The sequence below is a fragment of the Prionailurus bengalensis genome, chromosome B3, assembly GCF_016509475.1.
Source record: "Prionailurus bengalensis isolate Pbe53 chromosome B3, Fcat_Pben_1.1_paternal_pri, whole genome shotgun sequence".
NCBI lineage: Eukaryota > Metazoa > Chordata > Mammalia > Carnivora > Felidae > Prionailurus > Prionailurus bengalensis.
The window spans coordinates 85,179,352-85,202,034 of NC_057355.1; the positions used below are offsets into that span (position 1 = coordinate 85,179,352).

The window sequence follows — 22,683 nt, forward strand, 5'->3', positions numbered from 1 at the left end:
TCAATGACTCCCCCCCCCCCCGCCAATTTGAATTGGCTCTTAGCAGCCCACACGGAATAGAGGTGACTTTCTGCAGGTGAGGTCCCCCACCTCTCTAGAGCAGGCCGTCTGTCCCACACAGAGGAATACAGTACTTGTGGACTGCTCCTAGGCACCGGTCCTGCTTCTAGGGTCTGAGGGCTTTTGGGGGCAGGGACAATTATTTTGTTGATCCTTAAAATCTTAGATGTTACGGCCCCGAAGTGCCCTTAAAGGTCATTTAGCCAACTACTCCATCTATGCTTAAAGCATGCCTCAGTATCCTCACCAAGAGGTCTAGCAACTTTGGTGAAACACCTCTAGTGTTTGTACCTAGGAATAGTATTAGGTGAGAAGGGAGACCCCAATTTCACTTACTCAGGAAGTGAGATAAGTTTATGTAGGAGATAAGTTTTGATGTGGTTAATTCAGTTCAAATGTAATTCAGTTCAATTAAAAGAGAGGAAAAGGAAGCTTGACTAATGCCTCTTTTCTTTTGTCAAAGGAAACCATATTGTGGATGGAGAATCAAGAATATCTTTTTGGAAAATAGTTAAATGGCAAGCACCCTACACTTGTATTTCCCTCCTAATGAGAAAAACAACCCCAAATGTCTGACCATAATAGCGTAATGCTTAATAGTGCCCCACAACCCCAAAAGCCATAACTTCTTGCCTCCACCAACAAAAACAAATTTTATGGCCCAGTCTTAAATGAATCACTCTGTGGAAATGATAGCAAATGTAATAATGCCAGACAGCTGCAATTATCTAAATGTTTCCCTATTAGCCATTTGAATGGCTAAAGCTTGATAATCAAATCAGAGTGAATGCTAATTGAAATCTAATAGAGCTTACATCCATGTGATTAGGTATCAGAATTTGACTCCAATATTGTTAAATTACAGACAAGGCCCATCAAATCACACTAAAAATAAATATTGTAACCTCAATGGCAAAAGGAGATGGATTTTTTCAATAAACAGAGAGCAAACTGGAACCTGTTTTTACGGTGTCACTGCCACCTAGTGAGACTTAGTGGAACTGCAGAGACAGTCTGTCTTTGGAAGTGGGGCACAGCCATTTCTATTTTCCCAGCACAAGGAGTTTCTTGACAACGGAGAATATGAATAACGATCATTTCCAAAAGAGGCAGCCAAGAAGATTCCAGCTGGAAGGGTGTATGTTGGCAAGAACTAGAGGTGAGGTTGGATGGACTTGGGGGGACTGCCTATAGAAATGAGACTTAACACTCCCCGTGTCCCAGGTGACTTTTTTCCTCTCCTAGTTCTGCTAATAGAAGATTCACTTTCTGTTGGTAATACCTCTAGAATAAATAACATTTATTGAATCTCTAATATGAACACAGTCTCAAAATCCTGTTGAGTAACAGGAGTATAAAATGTGGTCCCTTCCCCAGGGAGTTTGTAATTGTAATAGGTTCTGTGGGGACATTAGAGAAAAACACATGCTACCTTATACCAGCAGTTATGGACTGACTTCTGTCGTAGAGTAGTCTCTGAAGAAAGAATGCTTGCAATGTAAATTTTTGGAGGCTTTGCATGTATGACGATGCCTTTGTCCTACACTCATGCTTAAGACAGTTTGGTTAGATAGGGTATAATCTTCTCTCACTTGTTGAGTATATAGGGAAGCTTGATTTGTAAAATCTATGCCCCTGGGACGTGAGAGGTAATAGAGGGGTGGCAAATCAAATTAGTTGCTTAATTTACTAACTGCATAGAAACTTAAAAACATAAAGACTGAAGTCTACATATGTGCATACTGGATTTGGACTGAATTAGCCCTGACTTTTTTTCAAAAATTTTTGGTAAAATATTCAAAAGATAAAAATTGTCATCCGAATCATGTTGAAGTGTGCAGTTCAGTGGCATTAGTTATGTTTGTATGGTTGAGCAACTATCACCACGATCCATCTCCAGAACTCTTTTCATCTTACAAAACTGAAGTTTCATACCCATTAAACAGTAACTCCCTATTCCCCGTCTCCCTAGCCCCTGGAAACCACCATTCTACTTTCTGTCCCTATGATTTTGACTACTCTAGGTACCTCATATAAATGGAGTCATACAGCATTAGTCTTTTTGTGGCTGTCTTGTTTCACTTAGCATAATGTTCTCAGGGTTCATCCATGTGTAGCATATATCCGAATTTCCTTCTCTGTTAAGGCTGAATATCCCATTAGAAGTGTATACCACATTTTGCTTATTTATCTGTTTATGGACCGATGGGTTGCTTCCATGTTATGGACCGTTGAGTTGATTTAGCTATTGTGAATAATGATGCTCTGAACATGGGTGTGCAAATATATCTTTGAGCCCCTGCTTTCGATTCTTTTAGGTGTGTGCCCATCAGTGGAATTGCTGAATCGTATCTATTTTTAATCTTTTGTGGAACTGCCATACTGTTTTCCACAGCGGCTGCACCATTTGACATTCACACCAACAGTGCACAAGGGTTCCAATTTATCCACATCCCTACCAACATTTTTTATTTCAAATTTTAAAAAGTTATTTTAAGTATCTTCCGTTCCCAGAATGGGGTTCAAACTCACAACCCTGAGATTAAGAGTTGCATGCTCTACTGACTGAGACAGCTAGGCATCCCTTACATTTTTTCATTGTAGCTATCCCAATAGATATGAAGTGCTATCCCACTGTGGTTTTGCTTTACATTTCCCTAATGATTACAATGTTAAGCATCTTTTCATGCGCTTACTGTCCATTTGAATATCTTCTTTGAAGAAATGTTTATTTAAGTCCTTTGCCCATTTTTGAATCAGGTTATTTAAAAAATTTTTTTAAACATTTATTTTTGAGAGACACAGAGAGAGAGAGCAAAAGCAGGAGAGGAGCTGAGACAGAGGGAGACACAGAATCCAAATCAGGCTCCAGGCTCTGAGCTGCCAGCACAGAGCCCGACACGGGGCTCAAACCCATGGACCGTGAAATCGTGACTTGAGCTGAAGTCAGCCAGTCAACCAACTGAGTCACCCAGGTGCCCCCGAATCAGGTTATTTGTTTCTTTGTTGTTCAGTTTTAGAGTTCTCTATGTATTTTGTTTTAAAGTTTATTTATTTTTGAGACAGAGAGAGACAGAGCATGAACGGGGGAGGGTCAGAGAGAGAGGGAGACACAGAATCTGAAACAGGCTCCAGGCTCTGAGCGGTCAACACAGAGCCTGATGCGGGGCTCGAACTCACGGACCGCAAGATCATGACCTGAGCTGAAGTCGGATGCTCAACCGACTGAGCCACCCAGGCGCCCCTGTATTTTGGACATTAATCCCTTAGCAGGTATATAGTTGGCAAATATTTTCTCCCATTCTAGGGATTGCCTTTTCATTATGTCACAAAAGTCTCATTTTTGGAGGGAGTACCAAATTGCTTTATTTGAAGCAATGGTACAAATGAAAGACCCTAAGTATTCATTTTGGTAAGACCTATAGAAAAGGTAAAGGTAACCCCAACATGCATGCACTACCTTGGTGACCAGGAAGTCACCTCTGTGGCTATGACCAGGGAAGTTACCCTCAGTCTAAGTCTTAGCTCTTGTTATCACTGTCTGTCTGTGCGTACTTGTCAAACAGACACTCTGCCGTGCCAGATTTCTTGTACAAGTTGGTTATGTGGTCATCCGATTCTTTGGTGGATTTTACCTGCTAATTCAGGTGGTGAGTCTCGGTGAAGTCACACAAGTAGGGTTTTTTGTCGGTGGCCATTCTGGCCATTACCAGTAGTGACTGATTCATGCTTTCCAAGTAAAATGCATACTCCATTGCATTCAGCCTGTTTTCCCAGTCCTTTCTGGTCGTTTCTTGATAGCCTTAAGGAGGATGTGGTCATTGGTTCTGCAGCTTCATCAGTTTCTCAGCTTTTTCTCTCTCTTCATGAGATTGGTGAGGAAAATATTCGTTGAAGTTCTTCAAAGCCACACCACTGAGGTCCAAGTAGTAAGACATGGATAGGTAGATGTAGGAGGTGTAGAGTTTCAGGCTGATCTGGCAGTGGATAGTGGCCTCTGAGTCCTGGTGGTATTTCCGGCCCATCCGTGTGGGAGACGAGGAGGTCACAGTGAGCAGCTGAAGAGAGGCAACAGCAGCTGCCCCCACCCTCTCGCTGGAGAGGGGTGATGGCCTTGGGGCAGTCTGAAACTGTGAGGCGGTGCCCAGGGCTGGCTCTGAGCAGCCAGCGGGGGTTTGGGTTAGCGCCTTTTCCCTCCAGGCACTGTCAAAGCAGGAAACCATGGCAACTCTCAGGAAAGGCTGTTCAAAGTGTCCTTTGATGCACAAAAGTTTGACGTTTTCTTGAAGTCTGACTTGTCTATTTTGTCTTTTGTTGCTTGGGCCTTCGGTGTCATATCCAGGAATCGTTGTCAAATCCAATGTCATGAAGCTTTTGCTCCATGTTTTCTTCTAAGAGTTTTATGTTTAGGTTGGTGGTCAATTTTGACTTAATTTTTGTATATGGTGTTAGGTAAGAGTCCAAGATCATTCTTTTGCACGTGGATGTCCAGTTTTCACATCACCATTTGTTGGAAAGACCATCCTTTCCCCATTGAATGGGGAAAAGGCTTTGGCACCCTTGTCAAAAATCAGTTGTCCATATATATGAGAAGATTTATTTCTGGGCTCTCTATTCAATTCCATTGGTCTCTATGTCTATCTTTATGCCACCACCACCCTGTTTTGATTACTGTAGTGTTACAGTAAGTTCCAAAATCAGGATGTAGGAGACCTCCAATTTTGTTCTTTTTCAAGATGGTTTTAGCTACTCTGGGTTCCTTGAAATTCCATATGAATTTCAGGATCATTTTTTTCTATTTCTGCAAAAGATGTCATTGGCATTTTGCAGGGATTACATTGAGTCTATAGATCATTTTGAGTAGTAAGGATATTTTAACCATATTAACTCTTCTAATTCATGAGCATGGGATATGTTTCAATTTATTTATGTCTTTAATCTCAGTAATGTCTTTTAGTTTTCATTGTATAAGTCTTTTATCTCCTTAGGTAGCTAATTCTTACGTATTTTACTCTTTTTGATGCTATTATAAGTAGGACTGTTTTTTTAAATTTTTATTTATTTGTTTTTTATTTTGAGAGAGAGAGAGAGTGTTGGGGGGGGTGGGGAGGGGCAGAGAGAGAGGGAGAGAGAGAATCCCAAGCAGGGGATGCGGAACTTGATCTCATGAATCAGAACCACAAGATCATGACCTGAGCCGAAATCAAGAGTTGGATGCTAAACCAACTGAGACACCCAGGTGCCCCTATTTTTATTTTTTATTTAGTTTTTAGAAGTTTATTTATTTCTTTTGAGAGAGAAAGAGAGAACAGGGGAGGGGCACATACAGGGGAAGAGAGAGAAAGAGAGAGAGAGAGAGAGAGAGAGAGAGAGAGAGAGAGAGAGAGAATCCCAAGCAGGCTCCAAGCTGCCAGCACGGAGTCCAACATGGGGCTTGATCCCACAAACTGAGAGATCATGACCTGAGCCAAAATCAAGAGTCAAACACTTAACCAACTGAGCCACCCAGGTGCCCCAGTAGAACTGTTTTTTTTTTAATTTCCTTTTTAGTTTGTTCAATATTAGTGTATAGAAATTCAACTGATTTTTGTGTGTACTTTATATCCTGCTGTTTTGCTGAATTAATTTATTCTAACAATTTTTTTTGTGAAATCTTTAAGGTTTTTTACATATAAGATCACATTATCTGTGAATAGAGATAATTTTACTTATTTCTTTCTGATTTAGATGTTCTTTTGTTCTTTCTTTCTCCTAGTTTGGTGTGCATGTGCATGTGCGTGTGCATGTGTGCGTGTGTGTGTGTGTGTGTGTGTGTGTGTGTGTGTGTGTTTATCCTAAAAGAATGTTGAATTTTTATCAAATACTTTTGCTGCATCAATTGAGATGATCATGAAGGGTTTTTTCCTTCATTCTGTTAGTATGGTGTATTATACTGATCAATTTTTATATGTTGAACCCTCCTTGAATTCCAGGAATAATTCCCACTTAGCAATGATGTATTATCCTTTTATTATGCTGTTGAGTTTGATATGGAGTTTCCTCAAAAAGTTAAAAATAGAACTGCCCTACAACCCAGCAATTGCACGACTAGGTATTTATCCAAAGGATGCAAAAAATACAGATTCAAAGGGATACATGCACCCTGATGTTTATAGCAGCATTATCAACAATAGCCAAACTATGGAAAGAGCCCAAATGTCTATCGACTAATGAATGGATAAAGAAGATGTAGTATATACACAAATATGCAATGGAATATTACTCAGCCATCAAAAATAACGAAATCTTGCCAATTGCAATGGTATGGATAGAGCTAGAGTGTATTATGCTAAGCTCAATATGTCCATCAGAGAAAGACAAATACTGTATGATTTCACTCATATGTGGAATTTAGGAAACAATCAGATGAACATATGGGAAGCAGGAAAAAAAAAAGAGAGAGGGAAGCAAACTACAAGAGCCTCACAAAGATAGAGAACAAACTGAAGACTGATGGAGGGAGATGGGTGGGGTAAATGTGTAAATGGGTGATAGGCATTAAAGAGGACACTTGCTGTAATGAACATTGGGTATTACATGTAAGTGATGAATTGCTAAATTCTACTCCTGCAATCAGTATTATACTATATGTTAACTAACAAGAATTTAAAGAAAATTTTGACCAAAAATGCTGTCGAATTTGGTTTGCTAGTATTTCTTGAGAACGTTTGCGTCAATGCTCATAAGAGATAATAGTCTGTGGTTTTCTTTTTTTGTAGTGTCATTGACTGGCTTTGGTATCACAGAAATGCTGATCTCATGAGATTAGAAGTGTTCTCCCCTCTTCAGTTCTTTCAAAAGTTTGAGAAGGATTGGTATTAGCTCTTCTTTAAATGTTTGGTAGAATTCACCATGGAGCCATCAGTTCTAATGCTTTTATTTTGGGGGAGGTTTTTGATTACTGATTCAATTTCCTTATTTGTTACAGGTCTATTCAGATTTTCTATTTCTTGGGGCGCCTGGGTGGCGCAGTCGGTTAAGCATCCGACTTCAGCCAGGTCACGATCTCGCGGTCCGTGAGTTCGAGCCCCGCGTCAGGCTCTGGGCTGATGGCTCAGAGCCTGGAGCCTGTTTCCAATTCTGTGTCTCCCTCTCTCTCTGCCCCTCCCCCGTTCATGCTCTGTCTCTCTCTGTCCCAAAAATAAATAAACGTTAAAAAAAAAAAAAAAGATTTTCTATTTCTTATTTAGACTTGGCAGTTTTCGTGTTTTCTAGGAATTTGTCCACTTCATCTAGGTTATCGAATTTGTTGGCATATAGTTGCTCACAGTGTTCTCTTATAATAATTTTTATATCTGTAGATTCAGCGGTAATATCCCCACTTTCATTTATTTTTATTTTTTTGTTTTTTTAAAATAATTTGTGTCTTCTCTTTTTTCCTATTCAATCTAGCTAAAGGTATAACAATTTGCTGATATTTTTGAAAAACCAACTTTTGGTTTTATTGATTTTCTCCATTGTTTATTACATTTATTACTCTTACCCTTTATTACATTCATTTATGCTCTATATTATCTTCTCCTCAGCTAGTTTTGAGTTTATTGTTACTTTGTTTCTTAGTTTCTTAGGTTGTTAAGTTAGGTTATTGATTTGAGATCTTTCTTGTTTTTTTAATATAAACATTTATAGCTATAAATTTCCCCCTTAACAATCCTTTTGCTGTGTCCCATAAGTTTTGGTATGTTGTGTTTTCATTTTCATTAGTTTCTAACTATTAAAAAATTAGAAATTAGAAAACGTCCTTTGTGATTTCATTTTTGATTCATTGGTTATTTAAGAGTGTGTTGTTTAATTTCTATAAATTTATTAATGTTCCAGTTTTCCTTCTGTTACTGATTTCTAACTTCATCTTGTGATGAGAGAAGATATTTTGTATGCTATCCATCTTTTAAAGTATTTTGAGGCTTCATCTGTGGCCTAACATATAGCTTATCCTGGAAAATGTCCAATGTGCACTTAAGGAGAATGTGTACACTGGTGTTGGGTAGAGTGTTCTCTATATGCCTTTCAGATCTATTTGATTTATTGCGTTCAAATCCTCCCTTTAATTATCTTCTATTTGTTCTATTAATTATTAAGAATAAGGTATTAAAGTCTCCAACTATTATTGTGGAACTTCCACTTTCCCCTTCAATTCCGTCAGTTTCTGCTTTATATATTTTGATTTTCATTATTAGGTGCATAAATGTTTACAATTGTTATCCTCTTATTGTATTCAACCACTTACTAATACATAATGTCTTTCTTTGACTCTTGCAAGCTTTTTAAATGTTTATTTATTTTCGAGAGAGAGAGAGACAGAGTGCAGAGTGCAAGCAGGGGAGGAGCAGAGAGAGAGACATAGAATCCAAAGTAGGCTCCAGGCTCTGAACTGTCAACACAGTCCAAAGAGGGGTTTGAACTCATGAACCTGGATTTCTTGACCTGAGCTGAAGTTGGATGCTTAACCGGCTGAGCCACGCAGGCACCCCATCTTGCAAACTTTTAAAAATTTAAAGCCTATTTTGGGGGGTGCCTGGTGGCTCAGTTGGTTAAACCTCCAACTCTTGATTTCCGCTCAAGTCATGTTCTCACAGAATCACTTCTTGGCCTTTTGGCTAAGATCAAGTGAAGTCACATTCTCATGGTTCATGAGTTTGAGCCCCGTACTGGGCTCCATGCTGACAGTGCAGAGCCTGCTTGGGATTCTCTCCCTTCCCCTACCCCTCTATTCCCCCTGCACGTGCTCTCTTTATATAAATAAATAAATAAATAAATAAATAAACAAACAAACTTTTTAAAAAGTCTATTTTGTCCAATATTAGTATAGCCACCTCTGCTTTGTTTTGGCTACTATTTGCATAGAAAGACTTTTTTTTTTTATTTAAAAAAATTTTTTTTTTCAACGTTTATTTATTTTTGGGACAGAGAGAGACAGAGCATGAACGGGGGAGGGGCAGAGAGAGAGGGAGACACAGAATTGGAAACAGGCTCCAGGCTCTGAGCCATCAGCCCAGAGCCTGACGCGGGGCTCGAACTCACGGACCGCGAGATCGTGACCTGGCTGAAGTCGGACGCTTAACCGACTGCGCCACCCAGGCGCCCCAGAAAGACTTTTTTTTAATCCTTTCACTTTCAACCTATTTGTGTCTTTGGATCTAAAGTGAGTCTCTGAAAAAAATAAAATAAAATGAATCTACAGTAGAGAGCATAGAGCTAAATCATTATTTTAAGTCCATTCTGTCAACCTCTGTATTTTGATTGGAGAGTTTAATCTATTTACATTTGAAGTAATAACTGATAAAGAGGAACTCCTGTCATTTTGCTATGTGTTTTGTATGCCTAATAGCTTTTTTTGTCCCTTATTTCCTGCATTACTGTTTTCTTTTGTGTTTAGCTGATATTTTTTGTAGTAAAATGCCTTAATTCCCTTCTTTTGTGTATATTCTGTAACTATTTTCTTTGTGGTTGCCATGGGAATTAGATTTGACAGCTTAAAGTTATAAACATTCTAATTTCAATTTATGCCGGCTTAACTTTAATAACGTACAAAAACTGTGCTCCTATATAGCTCCCTCCCCATTACTTTTAGTTATTGATGTCACAGGATCCATCTTTATACGTGGTGTGTCCCAAACCATAAACTAATAATTGTTATTTATAATGTATTAGTCAGTTGTGTAGGAAATAAAATGTGGAATCATAAATCAGTTATAAGAATATGAGCTTTAGATTAATGATTGTTTTGTTTTTTTTTAATGTAGTATTCTTGGGGTGCCTGGCTGACTCAGTCAGTGGAGCTTGCAACTCTTGATCTTGGGGTTGTAAGTTTGAGCCCTATGTTGGGTGGAGAGATTACTTAACAATAAAATCTTAAAAATGTATTATTCTCTTAAATCATGTAGAAAGCAAAAAGTAGAGTTACGAACCATTTTTTACAGATGATACTGGTTTTATAGTTGCCCACATATTTGCCTTCACAATATCTTTATTTCTTCACACAGCTATGAGTTATAGGCTAATGTCTTTTCATTTCAACCTGCAGGACTCCCTTTAACATTTCCTGCAGGGTAGGCCTAGTGGTAACAAATTCCCTCATCTGAGGCTGTCTCATTTTTGAAGGACACTTCTGCCAGATACAAGATTCTTGGTTCACAATTTTTTCGTTTAGCACTTTGAATATTTCAGTCCACTGCCTTCTGGCTCTCACGGTATCTGATGAGAAATCTGTGAATAATGTTATGGAGGGTCCCTGATATGATGAGTTACTTCTCTTTTGGTGTGTTTAAGATTCTCTCTTGTTCTTTTTCTTTCAATAGATTGATCACAATGTATCTTGGTGTGGGTCTCTTTTGATTTCATACTACTTGGAATTTGTTGAGCTTGCTGGGTGTTTATATTCATTAGCTCATCAAATTTGGCAAGTTTTCAGCCCTTATTTCTTTAAATAATCTCTTCTCCTTTCTCTTTCTTATTTTGAGACTCCCACACTGTGTGTGATGGTTTGCTTGATGGTAGACCCTGTTCACTTTCCTTTAATCTTTTTTCTTTTCATTCCTCAGACTCGATAGTTTCCATTGTTCTTTCTTCAAATTTGCTAATTCTTTCTTCTGCCTGCTCAAATCCATCTCTGAAAATTTTATTTTAGTTATTGTGCTTTTGGGCTCTAGAATCTCTTTTTGGTTTCTTTTGGTTACGATGGGGATTAGATGGGGTAATCATCTCCCTATTGATATGTCTACTTTGTTCAGACATTGTGTAGTAGGTCCACCTATTGAGATGGGTCTGTTGGTATGGTTTTTTTCTTCTTCCTGTTTCTTTGTATGCCTTGTGGGTTTTGTTGTTGTTGTTGTTGAAAACATGAGTATTTGAATCTAATGATATGGCCTAACTCTGGAAATCAGATTCTCTTCCTTTCCCAAGATTTTTTGGCTTTTGGTTTTGTTTTGTTTTGCTTTTCAGAAAACTTGTAGGCTGGGGTGCCTGGGTGGCTCAGTTGGTTAGGTGTCTGACTCATGGTTTGGGTTCAGGTCATGATCTCATGGTCATGAGATCAAGCCCTGTGTTTGGCTCTGCGCTGAGTATGGAGCCTGTGGGGATTCTCTCTCTCTCTGACCCTCCCCTGCTCATATTCTCTCTCTCTCTCAAAATAAATAAACATTAAAAAAAATTGTAGGCTTTCTCTGTGAAGGGTCAGCCTGCAGTATAGAATTAAGGTGCTCTCAGGTCATTTTTTGAGTCTGTGCTTTTCTCTGGGGACATATGGTGCCTTTCTTTTTCATTTCCTTTTTTTAATGTTCATTTATTTTTGAGAGAGAGAGAGAGACTGTGCGCAGGGAGGGGCAGAGAGAGAGGGGGTGACAGAGGATCCAAAGTAGGATCCGTGCTGACAGCAGTGAGCCTGATGTGGGCCGCAGACTCACAAACTGTGAGATGATGACCTGAGCCGAAGTCAAACACTTAACCGACTGAGCCGCCCGGGTGCCCCTATATGATGCCTTTCTAATTTTGTAATGTCTACACCCAACATGGGGCTTGAACTCACAACCCCGAGATCAAGAGTCACATGCTCTTCTGAGTGAACCAGCTAGGTGCCCCTGAATGCCCTAGTCTTTAATGTCTGACTCCCAAAATGGGAAAAAGAAGAAAATGAAGAGGTGGCAGGGCGGGGTGGGGGGGGGGGTGGGGAGATGGTCTAGTCCTCTAAATTTCATTGACATTGCTTCAGTCAGATGGGGAGAGGCGTGCAACAATGTGAGGTGAGGGGGCCCACGGGGCAGTGCAATAATAGCTGTCCATCTCTGTGTCTGCACCTGTGTGATCAGATGCAGTGATTAGGGAATCAGGGTACAGATCCCCAGTATTTGGAGGACAAAATCCTTATTGCAAACACTGGCTTCCATAGTTGTATGCAGGCTGCTGCAGGAATGCCCATAGAGCTGTCTGCCTGTAGGGCTGGAGGGTAAAGGATGTGCAGCTGCTATTGAACTGAGAGTTGAAATGGACCCAAATTAACCTGTTTGCTATCCAGGCATTTCCCTGTAAGTTCAAACCTTTCGTAGACTCCAGAGCTCCAAAATAGTTACATCAGACAGATTCTACCAGTGTAGTTGTTGTCTAGGTTAGGAGACAGATTTCTGGTGCTTCTTATCTACTATGTTCCCAGAATCCTTTTTTCAGCCTTGATTTTTTTTTAAACTTGTTCCATCTCAAAGGGAAATTTTTAAATGACATAAAATCAAATTATAAATGACATAAAACCAAATTACAAAAGTTAACTTATTTCCCCTTTCACATTGCATTCATAAATCATCATGTTGTACACTTGATTTTTTTAATTTTAGTTCCAGTTAACATAGTGTTTTATTAGTTTCAGGTATAAAATATAGTGACTCAACAGTTCCATGTATCACTCAGTGCTCATCAAGATAGAATACTCTTTTTTTTTTAATTTATTTTTTTCTTATTTTAGAGAGAGAGAATGAGTTGGGGAGAGGGGCAGAGGGGGAGAGAGAGGATCCCAAGTAGGCCCCATGCTCAGCGCAGAGCCCGACACAGGCTTGATCCCACAACCCTGGGATCATGACCCAAGCTGAAATCAAGAGTCAGATGCTCAGCTGACTGAGCCACTCAGGCTCCCCTCAAGATAAGTGAGTGTACTCTTAATCCCCTCCACCTATTTCACCCATCCCCCTACCCACCTCCCCTCTGGTAAACATCCAATTGTTCTCTATAGTCAAGAGTTTGTTTTTTGGTTTGTCTCTCTCTTTTTTCCCCCTCTTTGCTCATTTGTTTTGTTTCTTAAATTACACATATGAGTGAAGTCATATGGTATTTGTCTTTCTCTGACTGGCTTATTTTGCTTAGAATTTTACTCTCTGGATCTATCCATGTTGTTACAAATGGCAAGCTTTCATTCATTTTTATGGCTGAATAGTATTCCATTGTGTGTGTGTGTGTGTGTGTGTGTGTGTGTGTGTGTGTATCTATCTCACATCTTCTTTATTCATTTATCTTGAATAATTGAAAATTTCAATTATCTTGAAACTTGGGCTGTTCCCAAAACTGGGCTATTGTAAATAATGCTGCAATAAACATAGGGGTGTAGATATCCCTTTGAATTAGTGTTTTTGTATTTTTTGGGTAAATACCCAGTAGTGTGATACTGTATTGTAATGTACTTCTATTTTACCTTTTTGAGGGAATATTCATACTGTCTTCCACAGTGGCTGTACTAGTTTGCATCCCCACCAACTGTGCACAGGGCTACTTTTTCCACATCCTTGCCAATACTTGTTGTTTTTGTGTTTTTGATCTTAGCCACTTTGACAGGTGTGAGGTGATATCTCATTGTAGTTTTTGTTTTTAATGCTTATTTTATTTTTGAGAGAATGTGTGCACACTCAAGTGGGGGAGGGGCAGAGAGAAGAAAACAGGATCCAAAGTGGGTTCCACGCTGGCATCAGAGAGCCAGATGTGGGGCTCAAACTCACGAACTGTGAGATAGTGACCTGAGTTGAAGTTGGACACTTAACTGACTGAGCCACCCAGATGCCCCTCTCACTGTAGTTTTGATTTGCATTTCTCTGATGATGAGTGATGTTCAGCATCTTTTTTTGTGTGTCTGTTGGCCATCTGAATGTCTTCTTTGGAGAAATGTCTGTTCATGTCTTTTGCCCACTTTTAAAGTGGATTACATGGGAGTTTTTTTGGTGTTGATTTGTATGTTCTTTTTTAATTATTGTTTTTTTTAAAGTTTATTTTTGAGAGAGACAGAAACAGAGCATAAGCAGGCTTAAGCAGCACCCTGAGTTGTAGAAGTTCTTTATATTTACTAACTATATATATTTACTTTATATATACTAACCCTTTATCGGCTATGTTGTTTGCCAATGTCTTCACCCATTCTGTAGGTTGTCTTTTAGTTTTGTTTATTGTTTTCTTTGATGTAGAAGCTTTTTATTTGATGTCCCAGAGTTTCTTTTTGCTTTTATTTCTCTTGCCTCAGGAGACATATCTAGAAAAATGTTGTTATGGCCAATGTTGGAGAAATTACTGCCTATACTGTGTTCTAGGATTTTGATGGTTTCCTGTCTCACATTTAGGTCCTTAATGTGAGAGCTTATTTTTGTGTATGGTGTAAAAAAGTGGTCCAGTTTCATTCTTTTGCATGTAATTGTCCAGTTTTCCCAGCATCATTTGTTGAAGAGACTGTCTTTTTTCCATTGCATATTCTTGCCAACATTGTCAAAGATTAATTGACCTTCTAATTTTGTGTTTATTTATGGGCTTTATATTCTGTTCTGTTGATCTATGTGTCTATTTTTGTGCCAGTACCGTACTGTTTTGAGTACTAGCTTTATGTGCCCCACCCCCTGCCCAATCACATTTCAGGCCAGGTGACTCCTGCACAGCAGATGTAGGGGAGGCTAGCCTTATGGAGAGTAAAAGCAGACCAATTCAGTGGAAGCAGTTATTCTGGAAACCCTGATGGCAGCTATAGCTCCAGGTTAGTAAAATTACATTTGATTCTCATTAATCACAATTATCAGCTACCAATTCAGAGTGTCATTGTTTTTATTAAGTTTTTGGAAGGATTCAGAATATGTAGATCTACAGAATATTAAATATAGCCCTAATGTTTGCAAGTGAGGATCTTCCCAAAGTGAATTTTTTACTTGGTAGCCCTTCTAATTAAAAGTGGTCATTGTGCCTGGGTGGTTCAGTTGGTTGGGCCTCCAACTTCGGCTCAGGTTGTGATCTCACAATTTGTGAGTTTGAGCCCCATGTCGGGCTCTTTGCTGTCAGTGGGGAGCACACTTTGGATCCTCTGTCTCCCTCTGTCTCTGCCCTTCCCCTGCTTGTGCGTGTGCATGTGTTCTCTCTCTCTCTCTCTCTCTCTCTCTCTCTCTCTGTCTCTCTCTTTCAAAAATAGACATTAAAAAAATAAAATAGTCATTGTAAGCTTTTTATTTCAAAATAATTTTGTATCCTCAAAATTGCAAACACAGTATAAAGTTCCTGTGGATCCTTTACTCCACTTCCTCCAATGATAACACTATCAAAACCAGTCAGTGGACATTGGTAAATACTAACAATAATTCAGATTTTATTTAGATTTCACAGTTCTTACAAATACTGATTTGGAGGGTGGTTTGCTGCATAGTTCTATGAAATTTTCAAATATATAGATTTGTGTAACTACTGGCACAGTCAGGATATAGAACTGGTCCACTGCCACAAGGAAGTTCCCTTTTATCATCCCTGAAAGTCACACCCTCCCTGTCACCCAATCTCTTCTCCATCACTATAACTTTGTCATTTTGAGAATGTTATGTAAAAGAAAATTATACAATGTGTCAACTTTTGAGATTGACTTTTTCACTCAGTAGAAGGCTCTTAAGACCCATCCAGGTTGTTGCATGTGTTAATAGTTCTTTTTTATTAACGAGTAACTAACGAGTAGTATTCCATTATATGAGTGTACCGCAGTGTATCCATTCACCTACTGGGGGATATTTGAGTTGTTTCTAGTCTTTGACTCTTACAAATAATACCGCTGTAAGCATTTATGTTTTTATAAACATACAGGTTTGTATGAACACAAGCTTCACTTCTCTAAGATAAATACCCAGTTTTATACAGTTTCAAGGGTTAAGTAAGATTAATTTAAAATACTTTGTATTGGCAATGTTCAGTTTAAATTTGTTATGTTATTCTGAACTATATTAACAATGGTAAACAGTGACAAAAGACTGAAACAATTATAGGGAAAGAAGTGATAAGCGTTGGTGGCAGATGGGATGTGAAGGGGACCCTGTTTTGAGTTTTTTCTTTTGGAGAAAATAAAATGATGTTTGTTTGGTAGCAGAGAGTGTGAGATTCTGCAGCACCTCTTGTATAGTGGGCATGTGAGGTTGAATTAAAAGCAAAAGATTGAAATATCTTGGTACATTGGCAGTGCACCACCCTCTGGAGGGTATCTAGAATTAGTGGGGAGAATATTAATAGGAAGATGAACAGGGGTGCCTGGGTGGCTCAGTCAGTCAGGTGTCTGACTTTTGACTTCTGCTCAGGTCATGGTCTCGAGGTTTATGGGTTCGGCCCCGCATCAGGCTCAGCATTCATAGTGAGGAGACTGCTTAGGATTCTCTCTCTCTCTCAGCCCCTCCCATTCACAGGCACGCATGCACACACACACACACACACACACACACACACACTCTCTCTCTCTCTCTCTCTCTCTCTCTAAAAATAAATAAATAAACTTAAAAAATAGGAAGATGAACAGAGACTACAAGAAAGATAGATTCCTTCATTTATTCATATGTCCCACAAATATTTACTGGCCCCTACTTACGTTAAGTTTTATGTGACACATGAGACCTCCTAAGGAATGAAGACTCAAAAAATGGCAAAACCTATTTGCTCTTGTATAAAGTTGAACAAAGGCAAGTGTGCAGAAGTGACTAGACTGTGGGGCAGCTGAAGGGAGAGGATGCTTTTAACAAGGTCTGCTTGTGTAGGATTCTCTGGGTCTCAGCTTCTCGTCCTTGATGATAAGAATGTTACTTTCCTTTTTGCATTAGGAGGACATCTGTGCATGGGAATTTCATCTCCTGCTTTTAAGAACCAGAAGGAAAGTCAGAGTCTTTTTCTTATATTCACTGTTTTCCAGTGCCTTTAACTCAAAATAGTCTATATGTCAAAGCAGCATATTTTGGGGTTAACATGCCCTGAACCTCTTCACATTCAAAGGAAGAAGGAATTTTTTTCATCAGAGCCCAAACCTATGGTAGTCATAACAGCGTACATTGAATTTCTCTTACTTTATATGACTGTCTATTTTCTACTCCCAGTGAAACAGCTTGGAAATGGAAAGGTACTATGGAAATATAAGTTGGTGTTATTATTGATTTTGTGGCTCCCACTGTGCCTCTCACACACCATGATGATAAAATATATCTATTCTCTAAAGAGAGGCATTATCCTTCTAATAAGTGCTGGTGTGATCCATCATTTCCTTCCTTCCTTCCTTCCTTCCTTCCTTCCTTCCTTCCTTCCTTCCTTCCTTCCTTCCTTCCTTCCTTCCTTCTTTCCATATAGGCAGGTACTGATGTCTAAGTTTGTTTGGAAAACCAGGAAAAAACCCCAAAACACTGGGGCACTTGGGTGGCTCAGTCAGTTGAGCGTCCGACTTCGGCTCAGGTCATGATCTCGAGGTTCGTGTGCTTGAGCCCCGCAACAGGTTCTGTGCTGACAGTTCAGAGCCTGGAGTCTGCTTCAGATTCTGTCTCCTTCTCTCTCTGCCCCTTCCCTGCTCGTGCTCTGTGTCTCTCTCCCAAAAAAGAAAAAAAAAAAAGAATAAACATTAAAAAATATTAAAAAAGAGAAAGCCAGGAAAAAAGAAATGAAAAGTAGTGAAATAGATCATTCTCAATCCTGTATCATTTTGCTGTGCAGAGAGGGATGCTCCCGTTGAAACATGCTTTGCAGTTCTCCTCCAGACACGGTGGCTGATCTTACTTTCTCAGTGCCCTCTGCTGGGGTAGGGAGGAGGGAATTGGAAAGGAGTGGGCTCCAGGTCAGTTTTAAAGAAACAAGAGATCACAGATACAGTGAGGCTCCTTTTGAACCCCTTCCCAATCTTAATTCCCTTAACCCCTCACTAACATGTATCTTTGCTATCCCTGCTTTTGTACTTTTGGTACATGTGAATGTACACATAAACAGTAGACTGTTGTATAAGATTTACCTTATTGGTATCTTGAATATATTCTTTTACAGCTTGTTTTTCCCCTCACCATTAGGATTTGAGAATTATTCATATCGATACGTGTTGTTCATTCATTTAATTGCCCTGCTTGAATATACATTTATCCATCCATTTCCTTATTGTTGGTTTCTAGTTTGTCACAACTGTGGACAATCCTGTGGTTAACATTTTTTTGCATGTGTCCCCTTAAGTGCAGGTATGAGGTTTCTTTGGGGGCAGTTATCTGCAAAATGTAGTGCCTGAATCAGCAGCAAGAGCATTAATATCATCTGGAACTTGTTAGAAATGCAAATTCTAGGGCCTTTACCCAGGTTTACTCAATCAGAAACTGGTGGTGGGACTCCACAAACTGTATTTTCACAAGCTCCCCAGTGGTTCTGACACAAGCTAAAGTTTGAGAATTACTGTTCCAGCTATACATTTTACAGTAGGATTGCTGGAGTATAGGATATGTGTATTTCCAACTTCATGAAATGTAGACAAATTGCCTTGAAAGTAATTGTGCTAATCTACATTCCTAAATATCATCTCTCAGTCTGTAGCTTTTTCTTAACTTTTTAAAATGGTCAATGTTGTTATTTAGAAGCTTTATGTGTTAATGTAGTTGAATTTATGAATATTTTTCTGTATGTTTTGTGTTTTGGATCTTGTTTATGTCTGGATGTCAGAGTCTCCCAAATGGGTTTCTAATCATTTAAGACTTTTGCTTTTCCCATTTCGGTCTTTACATCATCTGAAATTAATTCAATATAGTAATTTTTTTTTTCTGACCTATTCTTGCTGAAGAGATATGCCTCTTGTCAACTTTTGCAAACTTGGATAGTTCCCTGAAAGAAAAAAGTACCATTATGGGTACAGATTTGGTGGGAGCGAGGTGGATGGAGAAATGGTAATAGAGAATACACGTACATGGTAAAAAAAAAAAAGGAAACAATTAAAAGAGACAAAGTGTTTGCTATAATGACAAACACAGGGGCCCCTAGGTGGCTCAGTCGGTTGGGCATCCGACTTCAGCTTGGGTCATGATCTCACAGTCTGTGAGTTCGGGCCCATGTTGGGCTCTGTGCTGACAGCTCAGAGCCTGCAGCCTGCTTCGGATGCTTTGTCTCCCTCTCTCTGACCCTCCCCCACTCATGCTCTGTCTCTCTCTGTCTCAAAAATAAATAAATATTAAAAAAAATGACAAACACAGGCATCTGAATTTAAGATTACTAGGGGAGAAGTTGGCACTGTGTTTTCTATGATTGTTTAATTTATAGTGTGCATTTTGTGAACTCATTTATTTGGCACATCATAGATGCCATTGTGCATGGGTCCTATTACACACACCCAGGCTATGAAAATTGCACTATTTTATTTTTAAAATTTTTAAATGTTTACTTTTTTTCTTTTTTTTTTTTTTTTTTTTTTTTTTTTTTTTTTTTTTGCTGCAGAAAGCTTTATTGTTTTCATTTGGTCCACCGCTTGGGAGAGGGCTCCACGTGGTTAAAAAGCTGCCTAGTGGCTGCAAGGAGAGACTCAGGCACAAGCCCTGGCACCTGGCGGATGTCAGAGGGACCCTCTCAAAGGCTGCTGGGCTCCAGAGACTTCTAGCCGTGCTTGAGGGTGAGCCTTTGGAAGAGATACTCGCCCAGCCCAGCCTGGGGACCGGACGGCCTGCAGAGATTACTTAGGTGGTCGCCCATCTTCTTAATGAGTTTCACTTCCTCATCTAGAACGTGATCCTCCAGGAAGTCACAGAGATGGGGGTTTGCGCGGGCAGAGCCCAGGGCATGCAGATCCAGAAGGGCCTGCTTCAACTTCTTCTCCAGAAGCAGGGCGGCTTCCCTGGCGTCCAAGGATTTACCCCACTCATCGTGGGACGGCGTCTACACTTCCCGGAAGAGGCCATGGCCCCCGCACTGGTTTTGCATCTTCAAGAGACGCTCGGCGCCCTCCCGCTTCTTCTCAGCCACCCCGCGGGAGAAATGGCCCACGCCCTCCAGGACCACGTCGTCCCGGTTGGAATAGAAGCCCCGTGAGAGGTAGGTGTAGGAGGCCCGCAGGTGCATGTTGACGGTGGCTTCCACCTCTGTGGAGTACTTCTGACTAATTTGGGCGCTCGGGGTTGATTGGTAATGAGGAGCTAAATTCAAAATCGCGTGTTGGCTGGTCCCGGAGGCAGAGGGTGGCAAGAAGATGGCTCCGAAGGTTGCGACTGGAAAAAAGGTTGAGGGTGGTGGGAGGCCGGTAGAATGGGCGTCCCTGGGTCTGTTCCGTCCAAACACTGTTGAAGCAAGAGACAGATCCGAAGGACTGCGGGGCGCACTCAATGTTTACTTATTTTTGAGAGAGAGCAGAGGAGGGGCAGAGAGAGAGGGAGACACAGAATCTGAAGCCGGCTCCGGGCTCCGAGCTGTCAGCACCGAGCCCCCCATGTGGGGTTCGAACTCATGAACCGTGAGATCAGGACCTGAGCCGAAGTTGCTGCTCAACCAAGTGAGCCACCCAGGTGCCCCACACTATTTTAAAATAGTTGCTTTCTGTCTACATTTGGATACTTATGCCCTCAAGTAGCCCACTAAATCAGTCAGCGCTAATTAATAATCAACTCATGTACTTGGTATCAAGTTTTATTTGATTATGAGGGTCTTAATAAAAATTTCAAGCAAATAGAAGATTTGGGGGTAACTTGTATTTCATTGGGGAAGAGCCTTCCTGTACTTTTAGGGGATCCTGTAACTGGGGCACAGGGGTGCAAGAGCACCAGGCTCTGGGGGTCCCAAGCGGACCAGGAGCCACCACCGGCCACTGACAAATCCCAAGGCAGGAAGAGGAGCAGTAGTGAAATAAGACAGGAAATTTATTTCAGTGACGTCACCAGTCAGAAGACAGGGGACTAAGCCTCTCAAAGACTGTCTTCACAGTGCGGAAAATACTTTTACCTTTATATAAGGAAAACATGAGACAAAGGTCAGTGGGTACATGCAGATGGGCAGTAAAGGTCATTATCTTGGGGTCAATCAAGCAGGGTCTTGCTGGCTCAGGGCAGTTGTTATTGCTTGAAGGGTAATTATGTTCCTGTCAGAGGATGCTTTGCCTCCTGGGTTTTTTTTTTTTTTAATTATTTTTTTTTCAACGTTTATTTATTTTTGGGACAGAGAGAGACAGAGCATGAACGGGGGAGGGGCAGTGAGAGAGGGAGACACAGAATCGGAAACAGGCTCCAGGCTCTGAGCCATCAGCCCAGAGCCTGACGCGGGGCTCGAACTCATGGACCGCGAGATCGTGACCTGGCTGAAGTCGGATGCTTAACCGACTGCGCCACCCAGGCGCCCCTGCCTCCTGGGTTTTTTTGTCTAAGAGATAAACAAAGGAGAATTTAAATCAGGAAGTACAGACCAAGGTCAAAATGGAGGTGACCAAAGTCCCTTTTCAACCCCAGTGACTCTTCATTATAATCCCAGCGCCTTAGAACAGTGCGTTGCACGCGATAAGTGCTTTATAAATGTTGATTCACTGATTGGTTATAAAAAGTGCTGAACTGCCCAAACTTTCTGGCTCTGACTTCAACTTAGAAATGCTTGTCCTGCAGAAGAAAAGCTTAGAACACTTTTTACACGTGCCACAGAGCAACCAATCATGGAGACTGCTCACCTGCCATTGTATGTATTTCAAAATTTCAACAAATATAGTGCTTTGGAAAGATCCACTAGTGCATGATTTGTACATTCATATTGTTAGGTCTGTCCTGGCTTTTAGTTTAAATTACTTTGTGTTGAGTTCTGTTCAAACAATTATTTTTGTGAACCCGTGCTGCACCAGGGTATAATGATGAGTATGACAGTTTCTTCCTTTAACTTATTCAAGATGATGGCTTCCTCTGTATTATGAATATGGCAAACCAAATCTGTGGTGTCTAAATGGGGTATCTCTTCATAGGAGGGGAGCCACCAAATGTGGGGCAACAATCAGATCAGGTGGAAGCCAATGGTGTGGGAGATGAAAGAATTCACCTGAGGCAGAACAAAGGAGACAAAAATGTATTGAATACACCACAAGCGAGTGGTGGGCACGAGAGCAGAAGAGTGGCTGTCTGCAAAGACGCAGTGGGTGGGGGCTGCTTTTAAAGGGGGAAAAAGAGGAGGTTTGGCAACGTATAGAATCTTACCTTTTTTGGTAACTGTGCCTAGTCGTAAGGAGCCCATTGGTCAGTTAGGGCCTAAGGACATTTTGAGGTGGGTCACCTGATGGGCCTGTCTGTATCAACCAGGTGGTCACTGTGGCCTTTTCCACATTCCATTGCTCAAGCTTGTTTGCCTGAAGGCGGTCTCCACAAAATCTGTTTAATCTCTTTCCATTATAATATTGTTTGAGTTGGAAATTCTGCCTTGCAAAATTCTTACTTTAGATTTAAAAAGTTAAAAATCCTCTCTCATGTGTCTTTGCTGACAACACATAATCTTCCTAGCAGGCCTTCTGGAACTGAGTAAAGTGATTTGACAATGAGGGAAGCCATTGCTTCAGAGGGCAGAAGCCAGGGGCTGAGCTGCGTGGCGGCTGGTGGTAGGCAATAGCAGGAAGCAATTGCTTTAACCCCACCACTATTTGTTACAAAGGCATTTTTCTGACTGAAAGTGTTTTCCTGGAAGAATTTTCCTAACTAGGGAGTGGTATTGAGGGCTCTCCCATCAATGGATAACTGAAATGTGTTTGCTAGGGCAGCCATCACCTTCTTTCTTTTTTTTTTTTTTTTAATTAAAAAAAAATTTTTTTTTGTTTTTTACATGTATTTATTGTTTAGAGACAGAGAGACAGAGCACTGGTCAGGGAGGGATAGAGAGAGGGAG

General features: G+C 40.4%; 2 pseudogenes; both read right to left on the reverse strand.

Annotated features, from left to right (window-relative positions):
* Window positions 1–3,581: 3,581 nt before the first annotated feature.
* On the reverse strand, window positions 3,582–4,427 carry LOC122468086 (annotated as a pseudogene).
* A 14,982-nt stretch (window positions 4,428–19,409) lies between these two features.
* Window positions 19,410–20,166, reverse strand: LOC122467936 (annotated as a pseudogene).
* Window positions 20,167–22,683: the final 2,517 nt, after the last annotated feature.